At 39.0% G+C, this 6,924-nt stretch overlaps 1 long non-coding RNA gene across 1 annotated transcript; it reads right to left on the bottom strand.

Annotated features, from left to right (window-relative positions):
* Positions 1-1,324: 1,324 nt before the first annotated feature.
* LOC108445838 lies at positions 1,325-6,258 on the bottom strand. Its single transcript, XR_001860835.1, has 2 exons — positions 3,422-6,258; positions 1,325-3,194 (listed from the first exon to the last, which is right to left on the bottom strand). It is a non-coding gene; the product is annotated as an uncharacterized LOC108445838 (long non-coding RNA).
* Positions 6,259-6,924: the final 666 nt, after the last annotated feature.

The following is a 6,924-nucleotide window of genomic DNA, read 5'->3' as shown; positions in this document are numbered from 1 at the left end:
CTTACTGAAACTTTACTATGATAAAAAGGAGGGCTGCTGAAGTAGGACATGTGCTTTTGGGAGGTTTGGAGGTGATATCTGTTTCTGCATTTGGAGTCACTGCTCTCACTGTACCAGCTTCTATTGTCCAACTTACAGGGTGTTCCAACAAGGAAAAGGGGGGATGGAGGTAGGTGCTTCACTAAGGACAACAAAAGGTGGCCTTTATAAAGCAGCATGTATGCTAAGATCTTCTGAGGAGAATTAGGCATTAAAACCAGAAAACGAAAATACCCTCCAGCCCTACAGACACAGCAATGAAAACAAACCACTTTTCCTTCACTCAAATATTTAAAATATTAAAACTTTGAAAGTTCTCCAAATGGAATCCAATTATGCTCACAACCAGAGGCTAATTTCCCCAACTCTCTGAGCCACTGATGCTCAGCAACAGTCTGAGCGGTTTTGCACTCTTAAAATCTAGGGCAGCTGACAGTCAACAGATCTACTTTGCTGAGAGGATTTGCTGTTAATTTTGTCCAGGTTCTGTTTTCCAGTGCCGGCCAATGTTTTCCAAGTAAACTCATCCATGAATTCATGTAAAGACTCAACTTAAAGCCCTTAGGCACTGATGGATCTATTTTCAGTCCTTTAGATGCAGTCCTAACTCAGTCAAAAGGTAGGCATTTTTTAATGCAATATAGTAATTATTTATAAAATCTTAAATTAGTGCAACTATTCAAGCACCTTAAAACATTGAGATGCTATCTCTGAAAGTATTTAACCTAAATGATCAAAACCTGAGAGCACTTAGAAAAAGGATATAAAAAATCTGGCCTTTACAAAACAATGCCACACAGAAAGTCTGTTTATCATTGTCTCAGTGACAATCTAGGGCAAAAAGTCAATATACATTCCTTGGAAGGCCAGATGGAGGGTGGAGAGGAAAAGGGAAGAAAGAGAGGGTGAAAGAAAGAAATGAAAGTAATTTAATCCCTGAGCCATCAAAGTTTTTCTGGTGCATGTGTAACTTTAGGAAGCTGAATAGCTCACTGAGGGACAACATGCTGGTCAGTGTTTGCTGGCTACACCTGAAGTCATCTGGCAATCTTCACACTCCTACAAGTATTGTGTTGGCCACAAATGCCTTGTGAAAGTGCACTTTTGTCAAAACAGACACATTTTTCTGTCAAAATAAGCTTGAGATCAAGTCAGTACTGTAAGCAGCAATCAGCAGGTGAGTAAAAGTGTATTATGCCAGTCAACAAGGAATGGATCAAAATGCCATCCTTCTGCCAAAAGATGACCAGGCAGTCTGTCTGTCATGTTCTACCTGTCTTTTTTCTTATTATAATAAATGTCAATTGCTGCTGGAAATAGTCTCATTTAAGCTAAGCAATTGCGAAATCCGTAACTTCACTATCTCATCCCTACCACTTACATTATGCCCTATCTACTCAAAACTTGAAAAGCCACTGATAATATTTAAACTGTCTCTCGCAAGCCGTATGTCAATAGAGCACAGCAGTTCTGACTATTAGGGATCTGCTTGCTATTGTATAATCTCTCTGTATTTGGTCTCACTTGTGCAAAACTGAAGCATTCAAATGACTGCGCTATGACTATTGAGATAACGCCCATTATGGCAAGGATCTAGGTCACTGGTATTAGAGCTGAGTCACGTCACCAGTAATAAAAACACTGATGCTCTTTGGGAAAAAAAGCAGCTGGGCTTTCTCCTCTAAATAAGTTTTAAGGCCTGTAGGCAGGAAAGGATGACATTAACATGTTGCACTTCTCCATGAAGCGTCTATCGGGCAATGCATAGTGTTTGTTGTGCAAGTCATATGGTCCTCTGTCTGGAGGGAACTAGTACCTTGACAGGAGTAACACAATAATTTCAGAAGAGATTCTCAGAGTAAAGAACAAGGCATGTCAATTAAGCTCTTACATATATGCTAGACTTTAAATAAAAATATCTTAGTTTCATTGGTTTGGAAGTTTCCTTCATTCTTTCTAAGATGGGCACTCATTCATTTCCAGCAAATGATTTTGCTACTCTGTCATTTAATATGTTTAATTTTTTTCTCTCTCTCTTTTAAAATCTGCTCATTAAAATAGACGCTGCTTGACACCAAACTGAAATAGATTTCTGCTATGGTTTAGAAAGTGGACAGAACACGCTCAGCCAGTCAAGAATTAATTCAAAGTGGTGTCCAGTTCTACACACAACACAAAATTCGCACCCTCCTAGGCATGACAGCCCAAAGCCTAGATTTCCAAAATGAGATCTAATATTCCACATTTTTTTCCTAAGCAAAATAAATGTCATTTTTTACCCCTCATTAAGAGGGCATGCATAATATTTCCTCAAGTTCTAAGGGGATCCATGTCAAATTTGGATTATTTTTCTTGGGTTTTCTTGCTTATACTAAGAGAAAAGCATATCTTCTTTCTATGATAAAAACACACTGCTAAGATTATAAACAGAGACAAGGGAAACAGCATACTTGTCATGGATAATACAACCAAATAGCATTCAGAAATAGTACAATTATCCCGTGGTGCATACATCAAAATACATCAAAGTTCCAGTATCTTCTGTGTCCAGGAAGTTTATTTAAAACAGCTTGCAATTAAAATTTTAGATGAAAGAGAGGTTTGACCTGCCTTTTGAAGCCTAGAGAAGGACACCGTTCTGAATTACAGCGTGTCTTAATGTTATGTTAGATATTTTCTTATATTTTCAGGTGCCAGATTTCAAACAGATCTTTTAAGAATACCAAAGTAAGTTGGATCTAGTTTTAAGAGAGCCAAGTGTAAGCAGCTTCACAGTTATGACCAACTTGACACTTAAACTTCTAAGTTACCTGATTGTTTTTTAATACATGTATTAAACACATCAAAAAAAAAGTAGGAAACTGAAACCCAAGCTTTTATCTTCTTACCAGCCCTGTTACTACACACACTGACAGATTGCAGTAATGGTGAAAAGACTTTGCAGGGTCACACAGGTAAGCTCATATTTGTGAAAAGAAGCTGAAGAAACTTTCTGATCTTCAACAGAACTACTCAGTAATTTATGAAGACTTTTCATTATATCTTCCTGTGGATGGTTAATGCATTACTGAATGCCTGCGCAAACTTCTTCCAACCAAGTGGACAATATTAGGAGAATTTCTTCAGTAACTTCTTTATCCACAATACACCTTATTCTTAAAAAAAAAAAAATTAAAAAAAACCAAAATAAAATGTTTTCATTAAATTTTAAAAAATCCAAAACTCACTCAGTCCTGACTGCCTGTCACACATACTCCTGCAACAGAATAATGACCAGAGTAAGAAACTGACAATCTTTTCATACGTCACTAGAGTTTCATTCTTCTTTTATTACATGAAAATGCAGGGATTTTTTTCATCATCATTTCCACATATATTTTACCTTTGCCAAAGCCAGCTTGAGTGTGTATTCTGAGTGGACCTAAATTTGTCCTGGACAGACAACAGAATTGAGCAGGCCAGTCATTGCAAAGCAGTGGACACCAGTGAGTCAAATGAAGTTCTGGCATAACCTGGCTTGCAAGGGTTTCCTTTCCCAGCAGGTTGCAGGAGTGGAGGCAGCATGCATGAGAGAGAACACACAGAAGACTGCTAGAGCGGGTTGTTCAGGGATACCTGCAGAGGCAGCTCCAAGAATTGACAATAAGAGTGTCAAATGTACACGTGCAAGTATTTGTCTTGAGTTGGAGACCTGAACCTGAACAATTAATGTGCGGTGTGTGTACATACATTTATCTGAAAAACCCATTACACCCCCTCAATCCCTTTTTAATCTTCAGCACGACAGAAGTTTTCAGCATAGCACTCCACGAAATGATGGGTAATGAAGAGCAATGCTTCAGTTAGTCAGGGGAAAACCCTCGGAACTCCAAAAACTTGTTCATCTAGACAAGTCACACTTAATGCAGCAGAAATTTACAGCAGATACAATCAACAGAGAAATATGCTGGAATAACTTATTTCCCTCAACCCAGATGCTTCAAGCCCCTCTTTCACATTCAGTGACCCGCCCCAGAGAAGAGCTGGATCCCCAGTCAGTGTTAGTCAGCAGGATGTCAGTGAAGTTCATGGCTATGTGTCACCCTGATGACCTGACACGGTACAGCCACAGAAACTGAAGCAAATGACTGCTTTCCAGGCAATTTTATCTTAATCATTCTTCTGAACTCTGGCTACAGGATTTTTCTTTAACTTAAAGTCCTGAAACATTAAAGAACAGAATGCATCAACTTAATTGGAAACAGTTTTGCCGCAACACATCCTGCGTCTGTTCAAGGACTTAGAGAGAGGAAAAGCCCATGCTTTGAAGCACTGTGACAACTTAAGATAAATTTCAGCATTACTTTTCTAACAGAATATAATTGAAAACATACTTCAACACAGACTCTAATCTAACTCTGGTTAGAGATGTGCTCAACCCACAAGTTTCAATCTCAACATTCCCAAGTCTTGAAGGAATCCTGACTCAGACCCAAATTGTCTTCTCTTTCTTTAACAGTCTTTAACACTACTGAATTGAGCTCACCACTTATTAAAAATCAAAATGGCTGCTTCTACCACCACTTGTGTGCTTCTTTTCATCACACTAATGCCTAAAGTTCCCATTTCTTTCAATCCCCCTCAAAGATTTGGGTGAAATACCTGTATATTATAGAAGACAATCCCTCTCCCCCATGCTTCAGTGCCTAAAGAGACAAAACTGGCAGACAGTAAGATAAAGAAGGCATTGTTATCTCCATTTTCAGCTGGGAAACCAGGCCCTAAAATGACTAAGAGTCAGAATCCCAAGGGAGGTCAAGGATCAGATTCTCAAATGCTCAATAACCAGCATCAGAGCCAGACTTTCACAGGAAAAAAAGAAGAAGAAAAAAAAATGGGGGGGAGGGGAAAATAGAAAAGAAACAAGAAGAAAAAAGTCCAAACCCTATAGTTCCTACTTTTATTGCACATTTTCAAAATATCTTTTTGCGGCATCTTGAAGATCTGTCCACTTGGGTACCCATTTGAGCACTGAAATGGGAAGGTATCTCTCTAGGAAATCTCTCTCCAGTTTGGGTGCTACTCCCAGTTTGAAGTGTGGCAATACATGAGTTGCCCAAGGCCATGAAGGAAGTCTCTTGCAGAGCCAGAAATTTGGATCAGCAACCCCTGTGCCCTAACCACAAGTCTATCCTTCCTCTTACTAACAGCACAGTGTATTTCTTTGTTAAGTTGCTTTCTAGTTAGATATAATATAATGGGCCTTTTTCTTTATTCATCCACAATAACATGACATTATGAGATTGGCACTTGTCACTCACAGGAGTGCTCTTTTTCCTCTCACCCCGCAAAACACAAACACACTTAGCAGATTGCCATCTGCAGATGACACTAGAATCTCTTGTATTTTAAAGCCTTTTTTCCAACAGCAATCACATAAGTAAATTGCCCTTTATTAATATTTTTCAGGATATGAGAGGCTGACAAGTTGCAGATCTCAGCTACAAAGAATTATTCCCCTTAACCACGTAACCTCCAGGAAGAGAAAAAACCTTTCTGGTCAAGAAGATCAAGATAACAGCAGCTTGTTCATATAATATCCCTTAGCAGCTGCTGCTGCTACCTACCATGGGAATCCTAAATACTTCAATAATAGGTCAATCACCACTGGCTGCCGCTTTATGTGTGAGCAGCCTTAAGTATCTGTGCAAGATGTGTAGAGTACAACAGCACGGAGTGGAAAACCCAAGCGCAACACCATGTCTTTTGCTACTTTCCCCACTTTAATTAGAGGGATACATGTAATTACTCACCAATTCAAGCTCTGGAAACTACAGGGGGATGTCACTGTGCAAACCAAGAAAATGATAGATTTTCACTATATTTGTGCAGACGAATGCATACGAGACACGCTTGATATACAGAACTCCATTCATCTCTGAGTTACTATTTTGCACTTGTCTCAGTTGGGATTTTTTTTTTAAATTCTGTTTCTTCAAACCCTGCCCTCTTCTACATGACCTTTTTGATCAATAGTCCTTTGTTGTGCTGTGAGGCCTCAGCAGCAAAGGACAGAATGAATACAGCTAATTCTTATCTAAAGTTTACCTTCAGAATCTTTGGGTCTTGGCACAGGTTTGAGACATTTGTTTTTCTTAGGTTTTATAACTCTAAATGATGAATATTGCTTGAGAATGTAGTCTCCTCTAGAGATCCTAGAGTTCTCAGCTGACCTTTCCCTCTGCTCCTGAAGTTGCCCCTATCTCTAGCCCATTTGCACCTTTCTGCTTCACCACCTCAGAAATTAGTGGATTACCTCAGCCCCTCTGATACATCTTTTGGCAAGTCAATGAAAGTCAGGTTGACAACTATTTTTATGTGGAAAGCAGGCCTCTCCCTGTCTTTTTAAAATTTTTTGTGGTAAGAGGACTCAAAAAATCTCTTTGTCAGATTCTACAGTGGCCTGCCACTTGAAAATCCAACTGGTTTTAGTACTTACACTGTCTTCTCACAAGAGTTTCACTGACAAAAATTTGTGGCTGATTTTTAAATGGCAAATCAGTGTGACACTTTCTATTCTTTTTTACCTTAAAGAAAGCCTGATATCCTATATGTGAAGATCTATTATTGTTTCAGACACTGTAGTGCAACAGTACATCCCTGGCAGCTCCTAGAACAAAACCATTTAGACATATGGGACGCCCTCCCTTTCCCAGCAGCTTTATCTCAACAAGTACTGCATTTAAGCAAACAGCCTAAAGCACGACTCACACTCCAGTGAAAGACAACTATTTGAAAACTTTAGGGCTGTATAAGTGACCACAGAAAGGACAAAAGGATCAAAAATGAGCCTAAAGTTACAATAGCAGATGCAAAACAAATTAATACTCCCATAGAGGGAAAGCC

This window comes from Corvus brachyrhynchos, unplaced genomic scaffold (genome assembly GCF_000691975.1).
Source record: "Corvus brachyrhynchos isolate BGI_N302 unplaced genomic scaffold, ASM69197v1 scaffold43, whole genome shotgun sequence".
Classification (NCBI taxonomy): domain Eukaryota; kingdom Metazoa; phylum Chordata; class Aves; order Passeriformes; family Corvidae; genus Corvus; species Corvus brachyrhynchos.
Note: the sequence above shows the minus strand (reverse complement) of the source record. Positions and strands in the feature narration are given on the sequence as shown.